The sequence below is a fragment of the Coregonus clupeaformis genome, chromosome 22, assembly GCF_020615455.1.
Source record: "Coregonus clupeaformis isolate EN_2021a chromosome 22, ASM2061545v1, whole genome shotgun sequence".
Classification (NCBI taxonomy): Eukaryota; Metazoa; Chordata; class Actinopteri; order Salmoniformes; family Salmonidae; genus Coregonus; species Coregonus clupeaformis.
Window position 1 is genome coordinate 2102438 of NC_059213.1, and position 14344 is coordinate 2116781.

General features: G+C 47.1%; 1 pseudogene; it reads left to right on the plus strand.

The window, feature by feature from the left end:
• Nucleotides 1–459: 459 nt before the first annotated feature.
• LOC121558434 lies at nucleotides 460–12666 on the plus strand (annotated as a pseudogene).
• Nucleotides 12667–14344: the final 1678 nt, after the last annotated feature.

A 14344-nucleotide genomic window follows, 5' to 3' on the forward strand; every position in this document is an offset into this window, starting at 1 on the left:
CTTCCGAATGCCCTCATGATTTTGTGTTGCACCTCGTCTCACGTTGGCTGGGCTCCTCCTACTCTTCTCCACTCAGTGACATTTTCTTTAGAGTGATGCTGTGTAATGAAAGTCCCGTCCCGGAATAGCGCTCTTCAAGAGGCTTTCTACGCGTTCCAAATGGCACCTATTCCCATATAGTGCACTACTTTTGACCTGGGCCCTGGTCTGAAGTAGTGAGCTATAAAGGGAATAGGGTGTTGTTTTGGACACATCCTTTCTGTGCTCCAGCAATTTAAAGGATGTTGCCTCATCAACCCCAGTGGCCTATACTAACCCTATAGTCTCTGTCCCCTGTCGGTCTGTCCCCCTGTCGGTCTGTCCCCCTGTTGGTCTGTCCCTGTTTTTCTGTCTGTGTCCCAGGAGCCAGAGTAAATGCCAAAGACAACAAGTGGCTCACTCCTCTGCACCGGCCCGTGGCTTCCTGCAGTGAGGTCCGTGTACTGATACTGTCAGCCCTCACACACACTCCTGTGCATATGTGTTTGACTGTTAAGTGTGTTGTGATTTTTAAATGCACTTTAAACAAAGTTGAACATGATTTGAACTGTGTTCCTGTAGGAGGCTGTCCAGGTGTTATTGAAACACTCTACTGACGTGAACGCCAGGGACAAGAACTGGCAAACGCCGCTCCACATCGCTGCGGCCAATAAGGCAGTCCGCTGTGCCGAGGCCCTGGTCCCTCTCCTCAGCAACGTGAACGTGTCAGACCGGGCCGGGCGCACGGCGCTGCACCATGCAGCCTTCAGTGGACACCAGGAGGTTAGCAATTAGCATGGACATGATTACACACTGTAGTCTACACTTTATACCTGTCCTATCCCCACGTTGAGCTTACTGTGCATCCGATTACTTACAATGGTTGTATGTGGGGCTGTGACGGTAATTGGATAACCGTGACATTGACGGTTTTGGATGAAGAACGCCATGAAAATAAAATAACCGTCAAAACCAAGTATGATTTTCTCTCCATAAAATGATTTTTTACCTTTTATTTTAATGTAGATATACTTTATCCATAGCGGGAGTGTTAACTCTTGATTATATGGTATTGTTTTGCTGACTTAGTTGGAGGAGATATAGACAGTTTAATAGATGGACCTCTGACCTCTGACCTTCACCTCTGACCTTTTTCATTGTTACAGTAGATCAGAGGAGTGAGGTGAAAAAGATGGCTCTCATTGCAAAAAAAACCCCCATAACAACCTGTTTGGGCACATTTCAGTTTCACACCTAACGACGATGGAGAACCAGATGTGGTCCTCTGTAGCTCAGCTGGTAGAGCACGGCGCTTGTAACGCCAAGGTAGTGGGTTCGATCCCCGGGACCACCCATACACAAAAATGTATGCACGCATGACTGTAAGTCGCTTTGGATAAAAGCGTCTGCTAAATGGCATATTATTATTATTATTAGATGACTTGCCCAGCCTGTTTGCAGAATATGCGCAAAACCCATAGGCTACCTACTAAGAATTCCAGCACCACAAACGGGACACCGATAAGTGGCGAGCACTGCCAGACACTGTAACTCGTTATTTAGTCATAGGAATGGTGCCTTTACAAACGGTGGAGAAACCCGCCTTCAAATAAATGCTCTGGAAATTTGACAGACTATACGAGTTACCAGGGAGAAAGTATTTGTCTCAAACAGCGGTCCCTACCTTGTTCAACAAGGTGAAGGGGGAGGTTCAGACAGAGCAAAAGGACGTAGATTTGTTTATTTTTGCACTGAATACGGACATGTGGTCAAGTGTAAATATGACTTCTTACATGAACCTAACAGTGCACTATCTGACGAAAGACTGGACACTGAAATCCAACTGTTTGGAAACAACCTACATTCCGGAATACCACACAACCGACAAACTCTCCGAAGCCCTGCGTTCGGAATTCCTTGACTGGGCCCTTGACGAAAATCTAATGTCCTGTATCGCCACAGACAACAGGGCCAATATTGTGGCTGAAGTGAGGCAACTGAACTGGCCTTGGCTAAATTGCTTTGGCCACAATCTCCATCTCGTTGTCACCATCAATGTGAAGCCAGAGCACAGGCCGTGTTCTAGGCCTATGTAGAACTCTGGTGGGCACTTTTTAGCAGAGCTGCCGATTTAACAGAGGGACCTAGTAAGGCCCAGACCGAGCTGAACCTCCCAATTCACAACCTCATTCTTGTGAGAAATTAAGTTTTAATAACTAAGCTGTAATAACCATTTATAGGCTATTCAATGTTAAAAGAATAAGCTATGCAAAATTATTTTTCATGAATAATTGTAATTCAGATGCCCGAGCAAATAAACAAACAAAATAGGCTAGTTTCCTTGAATCACTTAATGTTGCATTACCATAGGCCCATTGTTTTATTTAGCCAATCATACTAATCTAATTAAACCACTGATTATAATGAGAATATAGAACATATTCTGGGAATCCTACATGTTACGTGTGTATACTATACCAGAAAGCATGATCATTAGCTTCTTCTGGATTGTTTTAAATCGCGTAGCCTGTCGGAAGGCAGCGGGTGCGGTGAATAGGCTTCCAAATAGATGACTGTTGAGTTGTGAATGTCAGTGAAAGAGAGGCTCAACCAGGCATTTCGCAATTTTTCAAAATACAATGGAGGGAAAACAGTTTGGAAAGCAATTGGCTTATTGCTTCAAAGAGAAGAAGATGAAAATACTAATGTCTTTTTAATGATCAAAATCCTCAACTTAATTGAGGGAACAGTATTATTGGCATCGGCTATATCCCCGGTGAGTGTGCATATTCACTGTCTTTATCACTGGGTCAGTGCCACTTGAAAGTCGTGTTGAAAAAGATTCTGCTAATCTCTAGTCATATAAAGTGTAGTAGAATTGCATGATTTTAAGATAATAAAAGGCCACATTTATCCAGTGAAAAGAAACCTACTCCACCACGCGCTGCATTGAACAGCCTTTTTTTTTGCGAACAGTGATTGAGTTATATTATTAGCCTAAATTATGACTATCCAATTTACTAATCACATTAGGAATAGTCAGCTATTTTACTTAAGTTTGCAAATGTGATGATGCATGGAATGCTTGATATTTTTCATGGAGAAAATTAGCTTCCCCAAACTTGAGAGCAAGACTGGCCTAAACGCGCTAATGTTTTCCTTTGCTAATGTCCGTCCCGCCCCCCTGTCAGCTGTCAGTTTTGTGGATGACCACGTACATAAGACACGCCAATCACCGACACCTGAAGTCCCATGACCATCACAGCCCTAGTTGTATGCTTGAGTTTGTTCAGAGGAGGCTTTCAATAAAATCCGATCTGAGTGTGAAATGCCTTACTGAGGGTAAATGGAAGCTCCTCTTGTGCCCGGCTCAGCCTTATACAGTTTAAGGTACTTTACCGTATCCATTTCAGTAAGGCTAGATTGTCCAAATTCTACCCAAATATTGATGGTACATGTGACAGGTGTAAAAGCTCCTTGGTGGACTTGACCCACATGTTCTGGTCCTGTCCCCATCTGGCAGATTAGTTGTCCACTATTTAAAACCCTTTCTGAAGCGTTTGATATAAAGTTGCAGCCTAGTGCAGAAATTGCTATTTTTGGAGTACCAAACAACAATCCTTCTCTGACCAATAGACAGCTAGATGCCATTGCCTTTGCCTCCCTGTTAGCCCGCAGAAGGATTTTATTGGATTGGAAATCTATCAATCCTCCCTTAGCCTCTCTTTGGCTCAAAGATCTGAAGCTGTTCCTAAAATGAGAAAAAATGAAGTTACCATTCGAGGGTCAACCAACTCATTTTATTCCTCCTGGGACCCGATGATATCCTATTTTGAACAGCTCCAAACACTTCCTCCAGATTAGTACTCTTGGCCCCACCTTGCGATTACTGCTATATTGGCCTATAAAATCACTTAATCACCTGAAATTGTTAGGCTATTACATTTTTGCTTGAAGTAACATTGTTGTATACTTTTGTTTTGTTTTTTGACATGTAACTCAATTACTTTCCCTTTCTTTTAAAATGTGTTTGGAGGCATTCTGGGGGGAGGGGGAGGTCAAAGGGGGACTAAAAGGGGAGAAATGTACCATGTCTTTACATGTTATCTTTCATTCATTGTGAATACAAAATATATAATTTTAAAGGGAAGGCTTTGAAGCCAGATTTAGCGGATTTTGCTGTTTAGTTTTCCTCAACCTGTGTTTTGTTTCTCTCTCTTCTCCCTGTTAGATGGTGAGGCTGCTTCTCTCCAGAGGAGCCAACATTAATGCCTTTGACAAGAAGGATCGCCGAGCAATCCACTGGGCTGCTTACATGGGTGATGAGTTTACCACATCATTTACATTCTGACTAATGTCCTTTATACCAATGAATGAATGAATGAATGGACTGTGTGTTAGTCTCACAGCTCAGCTGTATGAGCCACGTCTAGTGTGTTATTATGTCAGAATCATGTACTAAGTAGGTTGATTAGATGTTTTCAGTTGTACTAACATGATGTAGGTGTTGCTTATGGTGCTGTGTACCACTGTAAACTAATTTATATCTCCCTCTCTCTGCCTATCTCTCTGTGTTTGTATCTCTGTTTCTCTCTTAACCCCCTTACTATCTCCTCCTTCTCTCTCTCTCTCTCTCTCTCTCTCTCTCTCTCTCTCTCTCTCTCTCTCTCTCTCTCTCTCTCTCTCTCTCTCTCTCTCTCTCTCTCTCTCTCTCTATTTATCCCTCCCCTCCTCTCTCTACCATAGGGCACATTGAGGTGGTGAAACTGCTGGCCTCTCATGGATCAGAGGTGTCCTGTAAAAACAAGAAGGCCTACACCCCTCTCCACTCTGCAGCCTCCAGTGGAATGATCAGTGTGGTCAAGTACCTCCTGGACCTTGGTGTGGATGTGAGTCAACACGCATTCAAATGTGTAGGGGGTTTTCATAATAGTAATGAAGAGAGAGAGGTTAGAGCCAGTGATTTGGACCAGGGGGTTTTCAGAACCAAGTAATGAAGAGAGAGAGGTTGGACCAGGGGGTTTTCATAACCAAGTAATGAAGAGAGAGAGGTTGGACCAGGGGGTTTTCAGAACCAAGTAATGAAGAGAGAGGGGTTGGACCGGGGGGTTTTCATAACCAAGTAATGAAGAGAGAGAGGTTGGACCAGGGGTTTTTCATAACCAAGTAATGAAGAGAGAGAGGTTGGACCAGGGGGTTTTCAGAACCAAGTGACCTGATCAGGAATGTATTGTTTTGTTCTCCCCCCCCCCTCTCTCTCTCTCTCCACTCTTTTCCCTCCCTTGCTCCCTCCAGATAAATTAGCCCAATGGGTACGGTAACACCCCCCTCCACGTGGCATGCTACAACGGGCAGGATGTGGTGGTGAATGAGCTGATCGAGTGCGGCGCCAACGTGAACCAGGTGTACGAGAAGGGTTTCGCCCCACTCCACTTCACGGCCGCCTCGCACCATAGGGCGCTCTGCCTGGAGCTGCTGGTGGGCAACGGGGCCCTCGTCAACATCAAAGTATTTGGCCCTGGTCTACATTCAAATACCAATGGAATAGGCCTAACAATGCAAACTAAATGCAATCAAGCGCTCCTCCAATACGTGTTTGATTTTGCCTGTGGTCAGCAGCACAGACTGCCGTGTGAACCATCTTTGTCTTTCTATCTGCAGAGTAAAGATGGAAAGACCCCCCTCCACATGACGGCCATCCACGGACGCTTCTCCAGATCTCAAGCCATCATCCAGAATGGTGAGTCGCTGTGAATGCTCTCAACTGAATATATATGAACCAGTAGGCTCTTCAGCATTGTCTTTTGTCTTCAAACCATGATTCACTGGCACAGAGCAATGTTACTTGCAATGTGGTTGAACATGAAGCTTCATGAGGCCTCTAGGGTCAAGTGGTTGACGTGTGTGTGTGTCTGTGTGTGTGTGTGTGTGTGTGTGTGTGTCTGTGTGTGTCTGTGTGTGTCTGTGTGTGTCTGTGTGTGTGTGTGTGTGTGTTCTGTAGGTGCTGAGATTGACTGTGAAGAAAAGAATGGAAACACACCTCTGCACATCTCTGCTCGCTACGGCCATGAGTTACTCATCAATACACTCATCACGAACGGAATGAACACAGCCAAGTGAGAACACACACAGTTTCCAGCAAAAATGCAACATGCATCTGCAATTCTGTCATTGACCGAATTCCCGCTTGGAGACTATGCTCAACACATTGTGGTGTGTGGGGGTTGATAGACAGGGCATTGCAGCATGCTGATGTGTTGATCTGCTGTGGGATTTAATGAGGACTGTGATGTGGTGTTGTTTCCAATCTTAGCTGAATCAACTGTAAGTCGCTCTGGATAAGAGTGTCTGCTTAAAGTCTAAAATGTAAAAATGTGTTGCAGGCGAGGCGTCTATGGGATGTTCCCCCTCCACCTGTCTGCTCTCAGTGGGTTCTCTGACTGCTGTCGGAAGCTCCTCTCATCAGGCTTTGATATAGACACCCCTGACGACTTTGGAAGGACCTGTTTACATGCTGCAGCAGCTGTTGGGTGAGTGGACTGGTCCAGGCTTTACACCAAGGAATATTTAGTTCATGAACTGGAAAGCCACCAGAAAGAACAAACACATATTCACACTCTTACATTTCACATTGTTTAGCAGTATTAAAAAATTGTATAGATCATTAGTGCGGTATCATTTCTGTATAATGTGGTTCCATTCCATGGTGGTATTGACTTGCGCTCTGGTCTAAATTGTCTTTATATCTTCTTGAAAGAGAAGAGAAACCTGCAGAACTGCTCTTGCTAGTATCACTTTTTATTATTGCTTTTATTAGCATTATAAAAACAGTGATACTAGCAAGAGCAGTGTACGGGGTTTCTCTTTTCTTTAAGTTTCTCATTGTTACCATCCACCTGATAGCTCAGATGTGAAAGGGCCTTTCTGAACTTGATATCTTGTTACCATCCACCTGATAGCTCAGATGTACGAGGGCCTTTCTGAACTTGATATCTTGTTACCAGGAACCTGGACTGCTGAATCTGCTGCTCAACACAGGGGCAGACTTCAACAGAAAGGACAGCTTCGGAAGGTCTGTCTGTGGCATCAAATAACTTTCATATATGATCTTTATGATAATGGGGAATATAGTATAGGGGCATATAGGAATTATTATGGGAAATATTGGGCGGCAGGTAGCCTAGCGGTTAAGAGCGTTGGGTCAGTAACCGAAAGGTTGCTGGTTCAAATCCCCTAGCTGAATAGGTGAAAAATGTGTCTATGTGCACTGCAGCAAGGCACTTAACCCTAATTGCTCCTGTAAGTCGCACTGGATAAGAGTTTCTGCGTCCCAAATGGATGTAGGGCCCATAGGGCTCTGGTCAAAAGTAATGCACTATATAGGGAATAGGGTGCCATTTGGGACAGACGTTGATATTCCGTAGGTTTTAAGGTGTGGTTGCATGTTTGTCGTGGCCGCATCGTCACTCTTGATGTTCTTTTTCCAGATTGCAAGTGAAACACCTTTAGATGTGGTAAGTACCAGTTGGTTACTTTTCCTCACATTAGCTTGTTTAAGATACGAATGCAGCACCCCAGTATGTCTGCAGGGGCTGGTCACTGAGATTTACAACATGAAACATGCTACTAGACTAACCTTCAAAGTAAATATGTTACAAGTCTAAACTGGCCCGTCCTTGTCTTTCCCCAGCTAATGGAAACCTCAGGGACAGACATCCTGAACGACTCTGATGTCAGAGCTCCCATCAGCCCCCTACACTTATCTGTGAGTAAAGCCTACCTGCTCCTGTAGGGGTCTCGCCACATGACAAATGGCACCCTATTCCCTATTTAGTGCACTACTTTTGACCAGAACCTTATGGGCCCAGATCAAAAGTACTGCACTACATGGGAAATAGGGTGCTATCTGGGATGCAGGCATGGTGTTGTTTTTCCACGAAAAGTTGATTGTCCAGACACTCACACACAGTAGTAGTGTGTTTGTTTCTAAATCTCACGCTTGGCAGGGACCTTCGATGTTGATGCTGGGCGGGAGAAAAAATGGGCACCCGATTTGAGAGACACTGGTCTACTTTACAGGTCTAGGACTGTTTCTGTTCAGGCATACCACTGGTCTACTATAGGACATTGATTATATTAAGAGTGTATATCGGTTCAGGCGCACCACTGGTCTACTATAGGACATTGATTATATTAGGAAAGTATTTCTGTTCAGGCGTACCACTGGTCTACTATAGGACATTGATTATATTAGGAGTGTATATCTGTTCAGGCGTACCACTGGTCTACTATAGGACATTGATTATATTAGGAGTGTATATCTGTTCTGGCATACCACTGGTCTACTATAGGACATTGATTATATTAGGAGTGTATATCTGTTCAGGCATACCACTGGACTTTGCTTCAGACTGTGTGTTTGTTTCCATTCAGGCGTACCACGGCCACCACCATGCTATGGAGGTCCTGGTTCAGTCTCTGCTGGATCTAGACGTGAGGAACAGCCAGGGGCGCACCCCCTGGACCTGGCTGCCTTTAAAGGCCATGTGGAGTGTGTTGACGTCCTCATCAACCAGGGAGCCTCCATCCTGGTTAAAGACTTCACCCTGAAGAGGACCCCCATCCACGCTGCAGGTACGCATAGGATATCACGTAAGACCTAGAGATTCTGCAATTCAAAAGTTTTCCTTACCAAGATGTACATTTGTTTGGTCATGTTGCTAGGATGCCAATGTCCACTCTAGGGATATTATATAGCATAGTGTGAAAATGCCCACTACACACTGATCTAAGGTCATTTTTTGTCATTATTGCTGAGGATCTGGGGAGGGTAAGCTGATCGTAGATCAGTGCACAGGGGGACTTCTATCCAGAGCCAGGTACACAGCTAGCAGGTGACAGGCTTCGAGGGCCTCAGCCCCAAAATGTTTTATTATCTGCTGTGTTAACATCATGAGGATGTCATCTACCAATACCACTGTTCTAGAAATCTGTCTGTTCATGTGAAGGTAATAGTCGTCCAGCAATCAGCTCATATCCTCTCTGTTTAGCCTCCTCTAGCTACCAACGGTCAATCATCTCACATTCTTATTTCCTCTCTGTTTATCCTCCTCTAGCTACCAACAGTCAATCATCTCACAATCTTATATCCTCTCTGTTTATCCTCCTCTAGCTACCAACGGTGATTCGGAGTGTTTGCGTTTGCTGAATGGAAATGCTGACCTCCAGAGTGCAGTGGACGCTCAAGACGGGAATGGACAGTAAGTCAATTGGGTTTTGGATACAATTCCTGAAATAAAGAGATTTTGACACTAGGTCTATGTCCCAAATGGCACCCAATGCCCTACTTGGTGCACTACTTTAAACCAGAACCCTATGGGCTCCGGTCAAAAGTAGTGTACCATATAGGGAATAGGTTGCCATTTTGGACTCAGCCTGGTTATTACCAGTTTGTAATATGACCTTGTTGTCTTGTGTATCAGAACCCCTCTGATGCTGTCGGTGCTGAGCGGACACACAGACTGTTTGTACTCACTGCTCAACAAGGGAGCCAGCGTAGAAGCCAAAGACAAGTGGGGCAGAACAGCGCTACACAGAGGGGGTGAGGAGGAGAGCTGGCTGTATACGCTCACACACAGAAAGAGACGGGGAGGCTCAAATATACATATTATCTTCAGAAAAGTAGTTGTCCATGGGTAGTGGTGTATTCATCCCTGTAGGGGGACCTGTCTCCAGACATCATTTGTAATAATTGATGATTCATTATTATATCATTGATTATTAGTTATTCAAATCCATTCTTGTCTCCCCGCCCTTCCTCCCAGGCGGTGACGGGTCATGAGGAGTGTGTGGAGGCCCTGCTGCAGCACAGCGCCAGCTTCCTGGTTCGGGACTGTAAGGGGCGAACCCCTGTCCACCTGGCGGCGGCATCCGGACACATCGGGGTGCTGGGGGGGCTCCTACACGCCGCCCAGTCAGTGGAGACCCTCCCCGTCATCACAGACAACCAGGGCTACACGCCACTACACTGGGCCTGCTACAACGGTACGTACTGGACTAACAGAACACTAGATCTTTTCTGATTTTCTCTCTTCAGCACCGTAAACATGTCCCTGAATTAGGCAGGCCATACAACGGTACGTACTGACTAACTGGACTGTAGCTCTGTTCTCTCCTCCATGAAGTGTACACTCATTCACTCCCTCTTGTGGCTTGAAAAGCATTCGATTGGTGTGGACGGAGCCATGTGGGGGGAATGAACAAGACTACAACATAATTAGGGGTTATGACTCTCAGTGGAGGACCTTACACTGAAACAGGACTTTGTCAGGGATTGACATAGCATATGTTGTAGCTAAAACATATTTTGTGACTTCACCATTGTCAGATGTGTAGCTTTCTCTGAGAGTATTGTTGTGGTCTGCAGCGACGTCATCTTTTTCCTGTATGAATCAATCTTCCACTAGGCCATGACACGTGTGTAGAGGTGCTGCTGGAACAGGAGGTTTTCCACAAGACCGAGGGCAACTCGTTCAGCCCCCTCCACTGAGCTGTGATCAATGACAACGAGGGGGCTGCAGAGATGCTGATTGACACTCTGGGGCCGGCCATTGTCAACGCCACTGACACCAAGAACCGGTAACTACAGCACATGACAAAGTCCTTTTCTTCTGGAGAATAATGTTGTCTTGGGAATAAAATGACCTCTGGGGTTGGATGAGGGATTGTAGATTACTTTTAATACATCTATTAGTGATTTTATATTTCTATGGTATAAACAGGGTTAATTGAACAAACTTGTTTATAACAGTCCTACATGATGTCGGTGAAATAAGTTTCCTCTCTCTCCAGGACCCCCCTGCATGCGGCGGCTTTCACGGACCACGTGGAGTGTCTTCAGCTGCTGCTAGGCTACAACGCCCAGGTCAACTCCCCCGATGCTTCCGGGAAGACCTCCCTCATGATGGCTGCTGAGAACGGACAAACCAACGCTGTCGGTACGCAGCCCCCTCTCCTCCGCCTTCGCCCAGCCGGCTTAAGTTCAACATGTCTGTTTTACATTTTAATATGTCGCTTAATTTCCTAATTGAGTTTCTTTATGTTTCTCTGTCTGTGTCAGAGCTGTTGGTGAGCAGTGCCAAAGCAGAGCTCACCCTGCAGGATGCAGTCAAGAACACTGCTCTTCATCTGGCCTGCAGTAAGGTGAGCATCCCCACATGAAGATGACGCTCATCTGAACAGTTGGCTCTCTCTGGTTAAAATTTTGGTCTGACATGTTTGACTCTGGTTTTTAAAGGGGCATGAAACCAGTGCTTTGTTGATAGTGGAGAAGATTACAGACAGGAACCTCATCAACTCGACTAACGCAGCCTTACAGACGTACGTATGGTTCAGCTGTATTAATTGGGCCAGAAGAATTGGTCCTCTGTAGCTCAGCTGGTAGAGCATGGCGCTTGTAATGCCAAGGTAGTGGGTTTGATCCCCGGGACCACTCATACACAAAAAAATGTATGCACGCATGACTGTAAGTCGCTTTGGATAAAAGCGTCTGCTAAATGGCATATTATTATTATTATTATAATTAGAAGAAGTGCACTATATAGGGAATAGTCTGGCATTTGGGAGGTATCCTCATTTGCTGCTGGCTAATCTGATGGTACTTTCTGGCCGTTACACGTTGCAGCCAGAAATGGTCTGACGGTGGTGGTTCAGGAGCTACTAGTGAAGGGTGCTAGCGTGCTAGCAGTCGATGAGAATGGTAAGATCCATAACGCTAACACCGTTTTCTTCTGTACTTCTCTTCTCAATGTGTCACAAATGTTTCTCTCTAGTCCACTGCTTGGTTATTGTCTTAACTTTGTACCTCCTAGCCTGCTGTTATTTCATGTTTTTCACCAAAAGTGTTGTAGTAAACGGTGATGCTCCTGAAGTGACCCTCTGCTGTTCTGTTTGAACCCCTCAGGTTACACGCCTGCCTTGGCCTGCGCCCCCAACAAAGACGTGGCGGACTGCCTGGCGCTGATCCTGGCCACCATGATGCCCGTGTCCCCCCTGCAACCCGGCGCCCAGCCTGTCCTTCAGTGCCATTAACCACTACACCACCAGCCCCCTCCAAGAGTGTGACCTTCGACAGCCTGCCCGTGCTGCGCAGCGAGCACAGCTCCTACTGCAGCTTCAACAACATCGGCCACCGCGAACACGATGGAGGCTTCTACAAGGATGAGGAACTCAACGACTCAGACTCAGAGACATACTGAGGGGGGTGGTGGTCGCTACCCAGGAGGGGAGCCAAGGGCAGGCGGATGGACAGGGAAGTGGGGCAGAGGCCACAAACAAATCCACACATACACACCGTGTCTTAAATCACCACAGCCAGCTTTGGGAGGGCACGAGCCGAGACAGTCCGCACAGGAGCCTTAAGAGTCCCGCAGATGGAGAGAGAGAAATGGAGGGAGGGAGGGAGAGGGGAGGCACAACAGGCTGGCTGGCCACACTCATCCTCTCGTACCACCAGGTGTCCTTCCAGCAGATACTGGACTTCAGAGGAACTGCTGCTGCTATACCCCACCTTTACCTTTACCCACAAAGGTCCTAAACGGTAGAAACTGTCCAGCCAACAGACAGACGGACACCTTATGACGGCAATAACCTGTATGTCAGAAACAGCTGAGTGTGGATGTGGTGGAGGAATCAAGCGCAGGCTCAAGAAGTTGTTCGTCAACAGTCTATATAGTTCAAAATATCCAAACAAGGAAATGTCCAACCCCACCAGGGGCGAGGAAAACAAACGCACAAAACAAACCCGTGCCTAAAACAGGGAAAATGCGCACACAGTGCGGAAAAGAAAATACACACACAAAGCACAAAATCCCAAGACGAAAAATAACACAGCCGACAAGAAACAATCACTCACAACACCTGACCCCAAACACAGAAACTAAATAGGGAACACAATCAAACACTAACAAGGGGCAGGTGTACAAACAGACAAAACCAAACAAACATGAAACATCGAACGGTGGCAGCTAGTACTCCGGAGACGACGACCGCCGAAACCTGCCCGAACAAGGAGGAGGGGCAGCCTCGGCCGAAACCGTGACAGTACCCCCCCCCTTGACGCGCGGCTCCAGCCGTGCGCCGACTCCGGCCTCGGGGACGACCAGGACGACGCGGAGCAGGGCGCGTAGGATGACTCCGATGGAACTCGGTCAATAGGGACGGGTCTAAGATGTCCCTCCGTGGCACCCAGCACCGCTCCTCCGGGCCGTACCCCTCCCACTCCACGAGATATTGAAGACCCCCCATCCGGCGTCTAGAATCAAGGATGGACCTCACAGTGTACGCCGGAGCCCCCTCGATGTCCAACGGGGGCGGAGGAGTCTCCTCTATCTCATACTCCTGGAGTGGACCAGCTACCACCGGCCTGAGGAGAGACACATGGAACGAGGGGTTAATATTCCTGTAATCAATAGGCAGTTCTAACCTGTAACACACCTCGTTCAATCTCCTCAGGACTTTAAATGGCCCCACAAACCGCCGACCCAGCTTCCGGCAGGGCAGGCGGAGGGGCAGGTTTCTGGTCGAGAGCCAGACTCGATCTCCAGGTGCGTACACAGGCCCCTCACTGCGGTGGAGATCGGCGCTCGTTTTCTGCCGACGGATGGCCCGCTGCAGATGTACGTGGGCAGCGTTCCATGTCTCCTCCGAGCGCCGTATCCACTCATCCACCGCAGGGGCCTCGATCTGGCTCTCGTGCCAAGGTGTCAGAACCGGCTGGTACCCTAATACACACTGAAAAGGGGTTAGTTGTGTGGAGGAGTGGCGGAGAGAGTTCTGCGCCATCTCGGCCCACGGAACGTATCTCGCCCACTCCTCCGGCCGGCCCTGACAATATGACCTCAGAAACCTACCCACATCCTGGTTAACGCGTTCCACCTGCCCATTACTCTCCGGATGGTAACCCGAGGTAAGGCTTACCGAAACCCCCAACCGTTCCATGAACGCTCTCCACACTCTGGAGGTAAACTGGGGGCCTCGATCAGACACTATATCCTCGGGTACCCCGTAATGCCGGAAGACATGGGTAAACAGAGCCTCAGCGGTCTGTAGCGCAGTGGGTAAACCCGGCAGGGGAAGGAGACAACAGGCCTTCGAGAACCGATCCACAACGACCAGGATGGTAGTATTCCCCTGGGAGGGGGGAAGGTCGGTAACAAAGTCCACCGATATGTGGGACATGGGTCGTTGTGGAACGGGCAGGGGTTGTAGCTTACCCCTGGGCAAATGTCTGGGCGCCTTACACTGGGCACACACCGAACAGGAGGAG